The sequence below is a fragment of the Pongo abelii genome, chromosome 10 (genome assembly GCF_028885655.2).
Source record: "Pongo abelii isolate AG06213 chromosome 10, NHGRI_mPonAbe1-v2.0_pri, whole genome shotgun sequence".
Taxonomy (NCBI): Eukaryota; Metazoa; Chordata; class Mammalia; order Primates; family Hominidae; genus Pongo; species Pongo abelii.
Genome location: NC_071995.2, coordinates 80468358 through 80487230, shown reverse-complemented (window position 1 = coordinate 80487230; position 18873 = coordinate 80468358).

Below are 18873 nucleotides of genomic sequence, written 5' to 3'. Positions count from 1 at the left end.
TCATTTCTCTCTGAATATCATTATACATTTTGATAATTTGTTCTTCTCTGACTGATAATGAAATTTATTTTAGCATTTTAAGTTCTAGATGAGAGTTGCTGGGTCAACTGGCACTTTCTCAGTTCTTAAATAAATTCCCTTACATTTTTTTTCTGTTTTGGCAAAAAAAAAACCTTAAAAAAATTAACAACTTATTTTAATTGGTATTCACTTAATGTAATGATATTCAATATTTTAACCTAGAGGAAAATATCCAAATTCCTTATCACTGTCTTCCTTTATCTAATATTGTGATAGTAATTCCAATTTAAAAATAATTCTTATCAGTAGATAACATGCAGGGAAAATATAATAAGGCCCACTAATTTTGAGAGAAACTACTTCAATATACCATGTTAGAACCTATATTGTATTTCACCTGATAGAGAAATATTACAAAATTAATTAGTACCATTGCCTTAATCAAAACCCTGCTGACTGCAAGCAATAGAAACTAATATGAGTGAATTTAAGAGAAATAGGAAATTTAATAATAGATGTTGAGTTATTCAAGGAACTGAAGGGCAGAAGAGCCTCTCTTGAATAGAGTCAAGACCAAGAAAATCATTAGGATTCCTAGCTGTAATAATCTGTCTCTTTGCTCTGTTTTTCTCTGAACGTCTGTCTCACTACAAAGAAGTTTGTAGACAGATTTCTTTTGCTTCTTTATATCCATGATGGAAAATAATTACTAACAAATACCAAGTTTATTATCAACATTGTTTCATCTATTCAAATTGGCTATCTCTGACCCTCAGTTTCAAGTTCTTGATACATTTCTTTTGTTCTTTTTTTTTTTTCTAATTTGACTTTGACTCTGTGGTAGTCATCAGTAATACCATTCACCAAATATTTCTGTCTTTGTTTCCACCTTGCAAGCATATGATAGGATTTTACTTCCTAGCTCCATTGTAGTTGGGTGAGTCCATGTGATTTACTCTGGTCAATGAGCTGTGAGCAGTAGTGATGTGTGTCATTTAAATATCAGGAAGGGACTCTATAGAGGGTGATTTTCCTCTGTTTTGATGATCAGTAATGTTACAGTTAATGGTTGCTTTATCAGCCTGAGTTCATGAATAAAGAGAAGGCAAATTAAGGTCCCCATCTATCCTTCAATGGAGCCAGAAATAAACTTTATTGTTTTAAGTCACTGGGATTCGGGGATTGTTTGTTTGTCTGTTTGTTTGTTTTTAGCAGACATAGCCAAGCTGTTTGGACTAATATATACATGGAATTGTGTTAGACTTGCAATATTAGCATTTGGACTTGATGTGTTATTTTAAACCCCTGGGCCACTATTTTGTTCCTCTGTTTACTCTGCATTCACACTATTTTCCTGCCTTTGGCTCAGTACCCATTTTCTTCTGTCATGCCCTGTTGCTGTTGTAAGAATTCTCAGAGGATATATAGACAAAGGCATTAAAGTGTATTGGAACAAGCATTGACCTATGAGTTAGGATACATACATTCTTTTATGCACCTATCAGCCATGTGACCGTGTGGCATTTTATAATTTGGGAATTCAGTTTCTTCATATAAAAATATATTATACTCTGCCTACCTCAATCAGAGTGTATAAAGAGTAACATACTATATTATACAAACATATGTTCTATTGTCTATCAATCTAGGTATCTATCATCTATTTTTCTTTATATAAATTGCTTAGGCATATTTTCCCAAGGTGTAGCTGAGAATTATTTCATTTGCTCGGTTTAGCCAATAAATATGCAAACACATAAATTCATAAATAATGACAATGATATGTAACAAATTGGTAGTCATTACTTTAAAATACTGTAATTGCTTCTAAACTTTTGTTTCCTTACTATTTCTGAAATTATGCTTGAATATAGTGGTGAAACCAAATGATAATTCATATGGATCATGTTTAGGTGGAGATTTAACTGTGTTGCCCATTGAGTGTCAATAGATAGCCCTAAGTTTATACCATTACATCTTTGTTTCTGATTGCACACTGTGATCTATCAATCAAGAGCAGTGGCATGAGATTTGGAAGACAGGAGCAGTCTTTCTGTCCTCTTTGAGTGTCATTCTGTGAGAAACAAAGTCCTGGAGAAGTGAAGTCTGTCTGCAGCTGCTTCTCAGCCTTCATTCTTCAGCTTTTGGTATTGAGAGGGACATATCTGGCATAAATAATAAATTTAACTTCAGCATCCTGACACCTTGCAGTTATAGCTTACATTCTTGAAACCAGCTGTTCCAGTAGTAGATAAGGAGGTGGTAACTTTAGCAGGTCAGTTCTTTTTCTGTTCTTTATTTTTGGAGGCACAGTACAGAGGTTGCTCTTGTAGCTTTCTCAATTATACTGTAAGCACCTAACCTGTATTAAATTTATTCTTACATAAAATATTTAGATAAATAATTCTAAAACTTTGATATCCCTCAGTATGAGGTGGTGGGCTTTTAAAAAATCATATTATCTGGCTCCACTGCCAAAATTCTGATTTATTAGGTATGGAGTAGGATCCAAGAATATGGCTATATGAGAAGTTCCCAGATTGCTAAATCACGGACCACACTTGAAGAACCATCAACTTAGAGTATTTTCTGTTCCTATTCAGAATCTGTAATTAAATAGACTTTGTCCTCAGATGTATCAAATAATCTAGGTCAACCACAATTATTTCTCAAACATTCAATAATTGGGCTCATTATTAAGTGTTGCATCCTAAATAGAAACTGTTAATTGAATTTACAACAAAATGTTTATCAATAGGTTTCAATACAGATTTAATAAGCATTAAGGAATTCTAGCATTACTTATGTTGAGTGTATATTTTAATTTTTATTCTTTGCAATAAAGCTTGTTTCAGTGATGTCATACAGTAACAGTATCATACAGTGACATATACTTCTTTTTTTCCCCTGATATTTCTGCCATCTGAATATAAATTAAGCTCAGGCAGGTAATATTTTTGTCACTATGGATATTTTTAATAACTTCTGTTTTTAAAATAGAAACTTAAACACAGCTACCATTTAAAATTTTGTCATTATTTTATACTGTATACATGGTAAATATTCTCATTTTAGATTTTAGTTTAATCATCATATTTTAACTTAGTTCAACCCCATACATTTTATATAAGGATTTTGAGATCCAAAGATATAAGAACTTAGAGAAAGAGTTGAAGCTAGAAACTAAATCATTTCACAGCTAGTCCAGTATTTAAAAATTAAGACGTTATTTTTAGAGCAGTTTTAGATTCACAGCAGAATTCTGCAGAAAGTACAGAGAGTTTTCATATACATCAGCCCTTGACACTCCCAGTTTTCCCCACTATCAACACGCCACATCAGAGTTACCCATTTGTTACAATCGATGAACCTACATCGAAACCTCAAAATCATTGTTTCCATTAGGGTTCGCTCTTGGCGTAGTACATCCTGTGAGTTTAGACAAAAGTATAATGACATGTATCCACCATTGTGGAATCATGAAGAATAATTTTACTGCCCTAAAATCCTCTGCACTCCACCTGTTCATCCCTCCTTCTCCCTTTCTTCATCTATTGATACAATCATTTGATTTTTTTCTTCTTTCACTTGATAATACGATAAGCTTAATTTTGAATTTTGAACCAGTCTGCATGTATGAGAAAACTCCCACTTGGTCATGGTGCATAATTCTTTTTATACCTTGATGAATTTTGTGTACTTATATTTTGTTTAGGATTTCTGCATCTATGTTCGTGAGAGATAATGGTCTGTAGTTTTCTTGTAATGTCTTTGTCTGGGTTTGGTATTAGATTAATACTGGCCTTACAGAATAAGTTAGAAGGCATTTCCTCTTTTCTACCTTCTGGAAGAGATTGTAGAGAAGTGGTATAATTTCTTCATTAAATGTTTTATAGAATTCAACAGTGAACCCATCTGGGCTGTGTGCTTTCTCTTTTGGAAGGTTATTATTTATGCAATTTCTTTAATAGACAGGGCCTTATTCAGATTGTCTATGTCTAATAGAAAAAATTATATTTCTTTTTGTGTAAATTTTGGCAGATTTTGTCTTTTAGAAATTCATGAGGGGTCTGTTCAAAGATGGCCGAATAGGAACAGCTCCAGTCTGCAGCTCCCAGCGTGATCAACACAGAAGACGGGTGATTTCTGCATTTTCAACTGAGGTACCTGGTTCATCTCATTGGGACTGGTTGGACAGTAGGCGCAGCCCATGGAGAGTGAGCCAAAGCGGGGTGAGGCATTGCCTCACTCAGGAAGTGCAAGGGGTCAGGGGATTTCCCTTTCCTAGCCAAGGCAAGCCATGACAGACTACCTGGAAAAACTGTACAGTCCCATCCAAATACTGTGTTTCCCCCACAGTCTTAGCAACCAGCAGACCAGGAGATTCTCTCCTGTGTCTGGCTTAGCAGGTCCCACGCCCACAGAGCCTTGTTTGCTGCTAGCGCAGCAGTCTGAGATTGACCTGCAAGGCTGCAGCCTGGCAGGAGGAGGGGTGTCTGCCAATCCTGAGGCTTGAGTAGGTAAGCAAAGTGGCCGGGAAGCTCAAACTGGGCGGGAGCCCAGCTAAGTTCAGTAAGGCCTACTGCCTCTATAGATTCCACCTCTGTGGGCAGGGCATAGCACAACAAAAGGCAACAGAAACTTCTGCAGACTTAAATGTCCCTGTCTGACAGCTCTGAAGAGAGACACACATAGGCTCAAAATAGAGGAAGATCTACCAAGCAAATGGAAAACAAAAAAAAGCAAGGGTTGCATCCTAGTCTCTGATAAAACAGACTTTAAACCAACAAAGATCAAAAGAGACAAAGAAGGCCATTACATAATGGTAAAGGGATCAATTCAACAAGAAGAGCTAACTATCCTAAATATATTTGCACCCATTACAGGAGCACCCAGATTCATAAAGCAAGTCCTTAGAGACCTACAAAGAGACTTAGACTCCCACACAATAATAATGGGAGACTTTAACACCCCACTGTCGGCATTAGACAGATCAACAAGACAGAAAGTGAACAAGGATATCCAGGAATTGAACTCAGCTCTGCACCAAGCAGACCTAATAGACATCTACAGAACTCTCCACCCCAAATCAACAAAATATACATTCTTGTCAGCACCACATCACACTTACTCCAAAATTGACCACATAGTTGGAAGTAAAGCACTGCTCAGCAAAATAAAACAGAAATAAATCACAATAAACTGTTTCTCAGACCACAGTGCAATCAAATTAGAACTCAGGATTAAGAAACTCACTCAAAACCGCACAACTACATGGAAACTGAACAACTGCTCCTGAATGACTACTGGATAAATAACAAAATAAAGGCAGAAATAAAGATGTTCTTTGAAACCAATGAGAACAAAGACACAACATACGAGAATCTCTGGGACACATTTAAAGCAGTGTGTAGAGGGAAATTTATAGCACTAAATGCCCACAAGACAAAGCAGAAAAGATCTAAATATCAACACCCTAACATCACAATTAAAAGAACTAGAGGAGCAAGAGCAAACAAATTCAAAAACTAGCAGAAGGCAAAAAATAACTAAGATCAGAGCAGAACTGAAGGAGATAGAGACATAAAAAACCCTTCAAAAAATCAATGAATCCAGGAGCTGGTTTTTTGAAAAGATCAACAAAATTGATAGATTGCTAGCAAGACTAACAAAGAAGAAAAGAGAGAAGAATCAAATAGACACAATAAAAAATGATAAAGGGGATATCACCACCGATCCCACAGAAATACAAACTACCATCAGAGAATGCTATAAACACCTCTCCGCAAATAAACTAGGAAATCTAGAAAAAATGGATAAATTCCTGGACACATACACCCTCTCAAGACTAAACAAGGAAAAATTTGAATCTCTGAATAGATCAATAACAGCTTCTGAAACTGAGGCAATAATTAATAGCCTACCAGCCAAAAAAAGTCCAGGACCAGACAGATTAGCAGCCGAATTCTACCAGAGGTACAAAGAGGAGATGGTACCATTCCATCTGAAACTATTCCAATCAATAAAAAAAAGGGACTCCTCCATAACTCGTTTTATGAGGCCAGCATCATCCTGATACCAAAGCCTGGCAGAGACACAACAAAAAAAGAGAATTTTAGGTCAATATCCCTGATGAACATTGATGCAAAAATCCTCAATAAAATACTGGCAAACCAAATCCGGCAGCACATCAAAAAGCTTATCCACCACAATCAAATTGGCTTCATCCCTGGGATGCAAGGCTGTTCAATATACACAAATCAATAAATGTAATCCATCACATTAACAGAACCAATGACAAAAACCACATGATTATCTCAAGAGATGCAGAAAAGGCCTTCGACAAAATTCAGCAGCCCTTCATGCTAAAAACTCTCAATGAACTAGGTATTGATGGAATGTATCTCAAAATAATAAGAGCTATTTATGACAAATCCACAGCCAATATCATACTGAATGGGCAAAAACTGGAAGCATTCCTTTTCAAAACTGGCAGAAGACAGGGATGCCCTCTCTCACCACTCCTATTCAACATGGTGTTGGAAGTTCTGGCCAGGGCAATCAGGCAGGAGAAAGAAGTAAAGTGTATTCAATTGGGAAAAGAGGAAGTCAAATTGTCCCTCTTTGCAGATGACATGATTGCATATTTAGAAAACCCCATAGTCTCAGCCCAAAATCTCCTTAAGCTGATAAGCAACTTCAGCAAAGTCTCAGGATACAAAATCAATGTGCAAAAATCACAAAACTTCCTATACAGCAATTACAAACAAACAGCCAAATCATGAGTGAACTCCCATTCACAATTGCTATAAAGAGAATAAAATATCTAGGAATACAACTTACAAGGAATGTGAAGGACCTCTTCAAGAAGAACTACAAACCACTGCTCAATGAAATAAAAGAGGACACAAACAAATGGAAGAAGATTCCATGCTCATGGATAGGAAGAATCAATATCACGAAAATGGCCATACTGCCCAAGGGAATTTATACATTCAGTGCCATCCCCATTAAGCTACCAATGACTTTCTTCACAGAATTGGAAAAAACTACTTTAAAATTCATATGGAACCAAAAAAGAGTCCACATAGCCAAGACAATCCTAAGCCAAAAGAACAAAGCTGGAGGCATCACACTACCTGACTTCAAACTATACTACAAGGCTACAGTAACCAAAACAGCATGGTACTGGTACCAAAACTGATATATAGACCAATGGAACAGAACAGAGCCCTCAGAAATAACACCACACATGTACAACCACCTGATCTTTGACAAACCTGACAAAAACAAGAAATGGGGAAAGGATTCTCTATTTAATAAAAGGTGCTGGGAAAACTGTCCAGCCATATGTAGAAAGCTGAAACTGGATCCCTTCCTTACACCTTATACAAAAATTAATTCAAGATGGAATAAATACTTAAATGTAAGATCTAAAACTATAAAAACCCTAGAAGAAAACCTAGGCAATACCATTCAGGACATAGGCATGGGCAAATACTTCATGTCTATAACACCAAAAGCAATGGCAACAAAAGCCAAAATTGACAAATTGGATCTAATTAAACCAAAGAGCTTCTGCACAGCAAACGAAACTACCATCGGAGTGAGCAGGCAACCTACAGAATGGGAGAAAATTTTTGCAATCTACCCATCTGGCAAAGGGCTAATATCCAGAATCTACAAGGAACTTAAATTTACAAGAAAAAAAGAACAACCCCATCAAAAAGTGGGCAAAGGATATGAACAGACACTTCTCAAAAGAAGACATTTATGCAGCCAACAGACACATGAAAAGATGTTCATCATCACTGGTCATCAGAGAAATGCAAATCAAAACCACAATTAGATATCATCTCATGCCAATTAGAATAGCAATCATTAGAAAGTAAGGAAACAACTGATGCCGGAGAGGATATGGAGAAACAGGAATGCTTTTACACTGTTGGTGGGAGTGTAAATTAGTTCAACCATTGTGGAAGACAGTGTGTCAATTCCTTAAGGATCTAGAACTAGAATTACCATATGACCCAGTGATTCCATTACTAGGTGTATACCCAACGGATTATAAATCATGCTACTATAAAGACACATGCACACGTATGTTTATTGTGGCACTAGTCACAATAGCAAAGACTTGGAACCAACCTAAATGTCCATCAATGATAGACTGGATTAAGAAAATGTGGCACGTATATACCGTGGAATACTATGCAGTTATAAAAAAGGATGAGTTCATGTTTTTTGCAGGGACATGGGTGAAGCTGGAAACCATTGTTCTCGGCAAACTATCACAAGAACAGAAAACTAAACACCGCATATTCTCACTCATAGGTGGGAATTGAAAGTGAGAACACTTGGACATGGGGCAGGAAACATCACACACTGGGGCCTGTTGGGGGGCGGGGGGCTGGGGGAGGGATAGCATTAGGAGAAATACCTAATGTAACTGATGAGTTGATGGGTGCAGCAAACCAACATGGCACATGTATACCTGTGTAACAAATCTGCACATTGTGCACATGTGCCCTAGAACTTAAAGTATAATGATAAAAAAAGAAATTGATCTATTTCATCTAGGTTATTAAATTTTTGGGCATAGAGATATGCCCAAAATGCCAAAAATAAACATCCCAAAGGATGTTTATAGCATCCTTTATTACCATTTTAATGTCCATGGGATGTGTGGTAATGTCCATGGGATCTGTGGTGATGTCCCCTCTTTCATCATGATGTTAGTAGTTTGTGTCTTCTCTCTCTTTTCTATTTTCTTAGTCTGTCTAGAGGCTTACTGATTACATTGATCTTTTCTAATATCAATTTGAATTAAAAAACCCACCAGTTATTTACATTGTCTATCTCTATTGAATTCCTGTTTCCAATTTTATTGATCTCTGCCCCAATCATTATTATTTATTTTCTTCTGCTTACTTTAGTCTCACTCTTCTTTTTGTAGTTTCCTAAGGTGGAAAGCTTTGACTATTGAGTTTTAGATCACTGCTCTTTTCTAATAGATGCATTCAATGCTATAAATTTCTCTCTATGCACTGCTGTGCCCTTACAAATTTTCATACTTTTTTTTTATTTTTCATTCAGCTTAAAAATGTTTACATTCCTCCTAAGATTTCTTCTTTATTTCATTTGTTATTTAGAAGTGTATTGTTTAATTTTTAAGTATTTTGGGATTTTTCTGGCTACCTTCTGGTTATTGATTTCTAGTTTAATTCCATTGTATGAGGGCAACTATTGCATAATTTCTGTTTTTTTTTTTACTTTTAAAGAATTTTTTTAAAAAATATTTTAAATTTGTTATATTTGTTTAAATTTGTTAAATTTGCTTTATGGACTAGAATTTGTTCCCTCTTTGTGAATGTTCCATATGAGCTTGAGGAGAATGTATATTACACTGTTGTTGGATAAAGTAGTTATTTCAATTATATCCAGGTGATTGATGGTTCTGCTGAGTTTGACTATGTCCTTATTGATTTTCTGCCTGATGTATATATCCATGTCTAATTAAGGCGTATTAAAATATTCAATTATGTAATAGTGAATTTGTCTATTTCACTTTGCAAATCTATCATGTATTTTGAGCCTCACATATTTTGATCCTCTGTAGTTAGGTGCATACATATTAAGGGTTGTTTTGTCATCTTGGAGTATTAGTCACCCTATCATTATGTAATGCCATTCTTTATCCCTTATAATTTATCACTGATAACTTTCCTTGCTCTGAACACTGCTCTGTCTGTGATTAATAATGCTACTTCTGCTTTCTTTGATTTGTGTTAGCATGGTATATATTCCTCCATCCCTTTATTCTTAATGTATACGTCTTTATCTTTATAGTGAATTACTTGTATACAACGTAAAGTTGGGTCTTGTTTTGATCCCCTCTGACAATCAATCTCTGTCTTTTAATTGGTGCATTTAGACCACTGACTTTCAAAGTAATTATTGATATAGTTGGATTAATAACTACCATATGTGTTACATTTTCTATTTGTTAACCTTGCTCTTTGTTTCTATTTTTGTCTTTCACTTTTTCCCTGCCTTTTCTTGGTTTTAATCAATTTTCTCACATTTATTCCCATATCCATTATACTTATTTTAAAATTCTTTTATTTATTTATTTACTTATTTTTGAGACAGAGTCTCACTCTGTTGCCCAGGCTGGAGTGCAGTGGTGGGATCTTGGCTCACTGCAACCTCCGCCTGCTGGGTTCAAGTGATTCTCCTGCCTCAGTCTCCTGAGTAGCTGGGATTACAGGTGCGCACCATCACTCCTGGCTCATTTTTGTATTTTTTTAGTACAGACAGGTTTTCACCATATTGGTCAGGCTGGTCTTGAACCCCTGACCTTGTGATCTGCCCACCCCGGCCTTCCAAAGTGCTGGGATTACAGGCATGAGCCATCGTGCCCAGCCTTAAAACTCTTTAACTTAAAAATCTTTAACTGTTTTCCTTGGAGTTTGCATTTACAAGTTATCCAAGTCCATTTTCAACTAATACTGTATCATGTCACAAATAGTGTGATTACCTTATAATAACAAGATATTCTTAATTTCTTCTCCCTGTACCTTTTATCATTGCTGTCATTCATATCTCAAATATTTATCTATCAGCATAGATAAGCATATATGTACACGTAAAGCATGTACATAAACATACATAATCAAATACACTGCTGCTATTATCATCTTGAACAAACTGTTATCTGATAGATCAATTAAGAATAAGAAAAATAAAAGTTTTTAATTTAACGTTCACTTAATTCCCTTTCTGATACTCTTCTTTTCTTTATATAGATCTGAGTTTCTGACGTGTACATTTTCATTCTCTCTGAGGAATATCTTTCAACATTTCTTGCAAGGTAAGTCTATTGGAAACAAATTCCCTCAATTCTTTATTTCTATTTCACTTTTGATGAAAATTTTTCAGGGTAAGGAATTCTAGGTTGTTGTTTTTTTCCCCCTCCCAACACTAAATATTTCACTCTACTCTCTTCTTACTTGTGTGTTTCCTGAAGAGAAGTTATATGTCATTCTTATCTTTGCTCCTCTGTATGTAAAGGCTGTTTTATTTTTCACCTTTGTCTTTTTTCAAGATTTTTTCTTTGATATTCTTAAATTTAAATATATGCGTATGTATAGTTTTTGTTTTGTTCTGTTTGAATTTATCTGGCTTGATATTTTCTAAGCTTACTGGATCTGTGCTTCACTGTCTGACTTTAATTTTGGGAAATTTCTGTCATTATTGCTTCAAATATTGTTTCTCTTTCTTTCTTGTTTGCATCTTCATTGCACATATGTCACACCTTGTAGCTTTTTCATAATTCTGGAATATTATGTTCTATTTTATTAATTTTTTTCTTTGTTTTACAGTTTTTGAAGCTTTTTTTGTTATATCCACAGGCTCAGAGATTCTTTCCTTAGCTCCGTCCAGTCTACTAAGGAGCCCATCAAAGGCATTATTCATTTCTGTTACAGTGTCTTTGACTTCTAACATTTCTTTTTGGTTCTTTCTTAGAATTTCCATTTGTCAGTTTACATTATATGTTGGTTCTCACATGTCAGGTTTTTCACCCTTAGCATGTTATTAACATATATACATATATGTGTATAGTTTTAATTCCTTATTTGGTTATTCCAACACTTTTGCCACATCTGACACTAGTCTGATGATTGTTAAATCTCTTCAAACTATAGGTTTTTTTTTTCCTTTTAGTATGACTTGTAATATTGCGTTGAAAGATAGACGTGATATACTAGGTTAAAGGAACTCTAGTAAATAGGCGTTTAGTGGTGTGATGGTATATTTTAAGGGAAGGGGAAGCATTATGTACTCTTATGATTTTGTCTCAGACTTCTGATGAACTTGTATTCCTGAACTTTGAACTCCACCAGTGCTTCTAAGTTTTATTTCTTGCTTAGGTAGGACAGGATGGCTACAGTGGACTGAAGTTGGGTATTTCCTTTCCTCCTGGTATGTTAGGCTCTGATAAAACTCCACCATGTTAGCCTGTAGTAAAATAGTTTATCATGAGGACAGGCCTTGTTAAGAAGAACAGAATGCTCTGTTGTATTTTTTAAATGGTTACTTTTTCCCTCCCTCTTCTGGAAGCATACGAGAATTTTTCTCCAATATTTATTGTGAGGACTTGGTAGAGTTCCTAGAGGTAAAACTCACAAAAGGGAGAGGGCACCTCCGTGACTGCCTCCTTCTGGAGTTTTTAACACTCAGAGTTGTCCATAGTCAACCTCCAGGTATTTGTCAATTACAGTTCAAGTTTTCCTACCCTGGCACTGGTTCTCATGGACATTTCTTCTGGGTAGTTCCTGCTTAATAAGTTGTGATTCTCCACTTCTATTTGTCTGTCTCTACAATTTTGGGGGCAGTGGTTTGCCCTGTGATCTCACTTCTCTGACAGATCTAAGAAGAGCTGTTAATTTTTCAGTTTGTTCAGCTTTTTACTTATTGTTAGGATGTGGTGCTGACTACCAACCTCCTTTCCAGTGTTCTTTTCATTATTGCTCCAAATCTTTTTGGAGTGTAGATTTCATCATTACCTATTTTATCTACGTGTGTGTGTTCAAATTAGCAATAAAAATTGTGCTATGTTTGGAACAAACGGGTTTTGTTTTGTTTTATTTTGAGACGGAATCTCACTCTTTCGCCAGACTGGAGTGCTCCAGTTGCAACCTAAATTTTTAAAGCTTTTCACACCTTCATGAAAGGCTTTCACCACATTCCTGGTTCATCATGAGGTTGCCTAGATCACCACGGAAGGATATCTTCCATGGACCAGAGCTGACAACAGAAGCAAGAATGAACCAAACACCATTCAGTTGCCCAAGAGACTAGACTGTGTTAGAAAGTTCCACATTATTATATGCTTTTTAATTGGATGTGAAAGCATATCAGAAGAGATTGAAAATCATCCCAAGTTGATTTAAAAATAGCAAAGCCTCAAGAATAATCAATTAATGGCGAGTTGTTTATTCTTTTCAATTGCTTTAATCATTGTAGAAAAGAAAAGCATTTTTTTTTTAAAAAATTACGTTTGAGAAATGATAAATATGGGGAAAAAAATAAAAAGAAGAAACTAAAATGTATTTTGTTATCCAAGACCTGGGGAGAGAAGCTATTGACTGCTGAGTTCAATTAAGTTTCAGAGAAGAAAGTCAGAATAAGCAAATCCTTAACAGGCCACTCTGGCAGGAAATTAATTTTTGATTAAATAACATGATTATAAAGTGAGGGAGTTTAATTCATAGGGATATATTGGATGACTTCCAAATATATTACTTCTTTCTAAGAATTAAAGAGTAACTTAAAATGGCATGAAATCATATTTTAAACAGCATAATAATAACAACTTAAGATTGGCGGCAACTAGTAATCTCTGGTTAATACTTAAATACTAGGTTGGGTTTGGCAATGTAATCATACTAGTGATTTTAAAAAACTTTTGTTCATTCTGGGCGCAGTGACTCACGCCTGTAATTCCAGCACTTTGGGAGGCTGAGGCGGGAGGATCAAGAGGTCAAGAGATTGAGACCATCCTGGCCAACTTGATGAAACCACATCTCGACTAAAAATAGAAAAATTAGCTGGATGTGGCGGCACATGCCTGTAGTCCCAGCTACTTGGGAGGCTGAGGCAGGAGAATGGCTGGAACCCGGGAGGCAGAGGTTGCAGTGAGCCGAGATTGTGCCACTGCACTCCAGCCTGGCGACAGAGTAAGACTCCTTCTCAAAAAAAAAAAAAAAAAAAAATTGATATGTTTAGAGTTGGTATGCATTCTTTCCTCTGGCATTGTCCTTAGTCATACTATTGCTTGTATAATAAATATAAATTTTAAGTCTATTTAAAGTGTTTTTTGTAAATCTCTTCTTAAAGTTTAATTAAGTAAAATTGAATTCCAGAAATTACTCCTGTCTTAATTCTTTTTGCCAATCAGTAATTAGTAATGAAACTCATATTCCTTATTTAAAATGACAAATAAGTGTTGTAGGACAAATGAGAGCATCTAAACCAAAGTCTGCAAATATGATGTTGTAATTCATAAGTAAGCAGTAGATTCAAACTTTTTTGGGTTAATAGCATGAATCATAACCTCAAAAAAATTGGCATAATATAACCCAAACATCATAATATTAAGGTGTTCAGGGAGCATCTCATGGGACTCCATGTTAAGACCACTTTAAAACAACATTTCCACTCTTGTCCTCTAAGACAGGTGACAGAAGTAAGAATATTGGAAATATGTTAAAGACAAAGTGTACCACAAAAATTATAACAGAAATATAGTCTTAATATCTTTAAAATTTAAAGATAATCAAAATCATAAGATAAAGACTCCAGTAGGTAAGTGATGACTCTGCTTTCATAATAAACAAAAGAAGAAATGGTGAAGTAAAACATGGAAAAACGTTTATTTTTTATACCGGGGCTGGGACTAGGGTAAAGCAAGCAAGATACCTAGGACACAAAATATAAAGAGGGACTCTCTCTCTGGGTCATATATGTTCAGAGTCGGCACACAAGGATGAGTACCTCCTTACATTTTGCCCCTTCGATGCTTCACTTGCCTCACTCTGGTCCCAGCTCTGCTTTGTACTAATCAAAGAAATTAAAATTACAGGTGCGCTAATCAGTCTACCCCTCCTCCTGGTATTCATGGCTTTGTATATGGTATTCATAAACACATGCCATTCCATGACCAGCAGAATATGCCTAAAGCGATGGCATGTGATAATTAGGCTACTGCCTTACTCTCACTTCTTGGGGAAGCTCTCACTCTGAGGGAAGCCAGATGCCGTTTTGTAAGGTCACACAAACAAGCTCTATGCAGAAGTCCAACAGATAAGGAAGTGAAGTCTCTTGCCAACAGCCATGAAGGAGCCATTGTGGAGGCAGATATTTTAGCTGCTGTCATGCTTTCAGATAACTGTAGCCTCAGCCAACATCTTAATTACAACCTCATTAAGAAACCCTAAGCCATAATTTTTTATTTTGGCTACTCTTGAATTCCTAATGCAAATAAGCTTATAGATAATAAATGCTTATCATTTTAAGAATTAAGCCATTTTATCATTTGTACGTAAAGAGAAAGAAATTCTGTGTTGGTATTACAGTCTTGTCTTAGCACAATGGTTACAAATACAGGCACTTGAGCCAAACTGTCTCACTTTGAATTTTGGATTTGTTGCTTATTAGCTGTGTGTCCTGTGGAAAATTTCTGAACTTATTTGTATTTTACATTCTTCATCTATCTGTAACTAGGAAAAATAATAGTACCTATACTTCAGGACTGATGGGAAAAATTAAGAAAGTGAATGCATATAAAGTATCTACCAATTAATATACATTATACATGTGTATTATACAGTTAATTTTTCTGTGCTTATTTCTCATGCAGACGTGTATTGTCACCAAAGAGTGAAGCACAGCTTTCTTTATGGGCAAATATATTTCACTAATACCTTCTTCACTAATACCTCAGATAGATGTTCATGGCTCTTGAAAAAGTAATTTGTATCTTCAGAGGAGGAGAAGTGGGATTTCTCCCACTTTGGTTTTAGGTGGGGAAAATTTTCTAGATTAAGTACAGGAAAATTTTATTTTATGGTTATTTCCTTCTTGCCATATTAGAAATGCTCCCAGTTTTATTGTCCAAATGTTTAATGCCTACAACATTTGCCATGCACCTCCCTGGAAATGAATCTTTTTGTCTCTCACATTCATTTTTTGTGTGCCTGTGTGTGACCTACATGCATTCTTTTCTCTTTAAAGGAATGTTTTTACTGCTCTGCAGATATCAAGTAGCCTGAGCTGGAGGTTACCATGGTGATATGGTCATACACGATGACTTCAAGTCTATATCTTGCTGAGTGGTTTTCAGGGAGAATTGAGGATTGTTGTCTTTTGCTGATAGACTCTACTTAAACTTGACCTTCTCTGCCATTTCTTCTAAGAATAATTAAATAATCTTGGTGTTAGTGGATGTCCAGGATGGCTGTTTTCAAAAGTATAAAGTAGGTAACATTTATAATCTTTACACTTTCCTTTTTTTTGTGACCTTTCCCCAGCAACAGTATTATTCATTTTCTCTAGGCATTTGATGAACTAATATTACCTCAGACATTTTTAACAAGAAATATGTGAATCTATTAATCCCATTTATACTGTGATTTAAAAATCAAAATCATATCACTATATTTGAGTTGCATTATGTAGACTCACCTCAGAAATCATGACTGTACAGTGAGTTACTTTAGAGAAACAAAATTTGGGGGGAAGTGACACTGGTGGTAGAAATCTCTGCATCAAAAGTAGGCAATAAACTATTTTTAGTTTACAACTACCATCATACATTGCTTGATGACAGATACACAGCCTGAGAAATGTGTTGTTAGGTGATCTAGTCATCATCCTAACAAAATAAAGTGCACTTATGAAAACCTAGATAGTCTAGGCTATGCTACACACCTAGGCTATTAGGCATAGCCTATTTCTCCTAGGTTACAAATCTGTGCACCATGTCACTCTACTGAATACTGTACGCAGATGGAACACGGTGGTAAGAATTTATGTGTCTAAACATATCTAAACATACAAAAGGTCTGGTAAGAATATGGTGTTATAATCTTTGGGACCACTGTTGTACATGCTGTATATATGGTCTGTCATTGATCAAAATGTCATTATGCAATGCATGACTGTATAAAACATATAACTAGTTTTCAAATAATTCCCAGTATATACATATATATATATATCAGAACAACCGAATATATCCATCTCTACTCAAAACAGAACAGTTTTTTCTCTGTCCCAAACACTTACTCGACTTGAAAATGGCTTTAGTTTAATTATCTTTTCTTAGTAAGTATTGTTTACATTAAAACTTTTTTGAATTGTCTAACATAGTTCTTTAGAGTTTCTCAAAGTTTTGTTACCAGATTATATATCAAGTTGGGAATCAAAAGTTTTTAAAAATGCAATTACATTTCAATAATGAAGAAAACAGAAATAAATGTTGCCAATAATTATCTTGTAACATAAATACATTTGAATATTACAATAGTTCTTATTATGTATATCAGTCATTTTTCTAGCATCTAACATTTACCATCAAGTATTTACTTAGCTTTTCATGTGTTCAGTTGTGTCCTCATATAAAGGAACAACTTCTTGATTTTAGGAATCATGCCTAATATTTAGTTGTTTGTTTCCAGATAGCACTTAATTAGCAATTTAGTGAACATTAATTGAATGGAAAATTTGTTTAAAAACAATTAAAGTATGAAAAGTTTCAGGGAAAGTGATTTCTCATCTCTTTTTTTTTTTTGTTAGTTTGGCACTAGTTCTTCAAGTTTTACTTCTTCTTTGGTAAAGAGGGATAATGTGTTTATTTATGCACTCAACAAATTCTTACTGAGTACTAGGGTCTGTTCTTTGAGATGTGAACCTAGGTCAGAAGAACTCTACTTTTGTGAAGCTTGCATTGGTGAGAGGAAACAAACAAATAAATAAGCACTTACACAATATTTAATTCCAATGAATATAAAGAACTTCATGATACAGTGACTGTGGAGCTATGTTAGTAGACTCATCCTCTCTGAAGAGGTGATGAAGAACCAGGAATAGCTAGGTGCATGCAAACCAGAAGCAGTACTAGTTAGGGCAAACTTAAGTATGTTGCGTTTTAAGATAAAAAGAAGGCCAATGTTGCTGAAGTATAAATGACTACTAATTAGAGAAGAGGCTAATTAGATAATGTCAAAGAAAGAGACTATGGAGTGTTCCTTGTAAACTGGGTAAAGAATTTGGATTTTTTTAAAAAGTACAATGGGAAACCATTGGAAGATTTTAAGGAAGAATGAAACAAAATCTAATTTACATTTTTAACAGTTTTTAAAGTACTAGGTTATGAGGTAGGGAGAAGTTGGACAGCTAAGTCTGAAATATTTATTTGACATTCATGTCGAGATATCAGGTGGAAAGTTGTTGTCTAGGACTCCAGACAGGTTCTAGTCAGGGCTGGAGCCCTTGATATTTAGTTGGTATTTAAAGCCATGAATCCTATGAGATAGGCTAGAAATATTACCTTGTGGGAATATTGACAGTGACTTAAAACAGAGCCTCAAAGAATCCAGCATTTAGCAGTTCAGTAGAGAAGAAAAGATCATAAAGAAGCAGTGTAGCAAGACAGAAACAAAGAATAAGATAAGAGGCAAGAGGAGAGAATAAAGTTAATATGGTAGGCAGACAGAAGCATAAGTAAGATATAAACAGAAAGGTGAACATGAGATTTGGTTTCACGGAAGTTGTTGGTAGCTTTGACATAAACAGTACCAAATGGAGTAATGAGGACAAAGCCAGACTAGAGTGAGTTTTCCTATGGCACTATGAAAACAATGAAAATATCAAAATGTAATGTGTGCCTCATAACATATGTAGTAGTAATAGGACTGCTAATTGAATAAAAACAGCAATTATGTAATGGGTGTTAGCTTTCCATCTGACATTTTGCTAAGCACTTTTCATGTATTATTTTATTTAATCCTTATAATAGCACTTTAAAATCAACATTATTATGTATCTTCATTTTAGAGATAAGGAAATAGACATCTTTCCAAGGTCACGTTGCTTTGTCACAAGCATGAGAGTTACAGAATCAGTCTTAATCTAAAGAAATAAAAGGAGCTGATAATTATTGTGTATATTTATTTTTTATAAAATTTTGCTTTTTAAAGTAGCATTTCACTTATGCTAAGTTCTGTTTTTAGAGTTTATTTGCATAATTGAATCACAGAAAAGTGATAATCTCCTCAGCAAGATAAA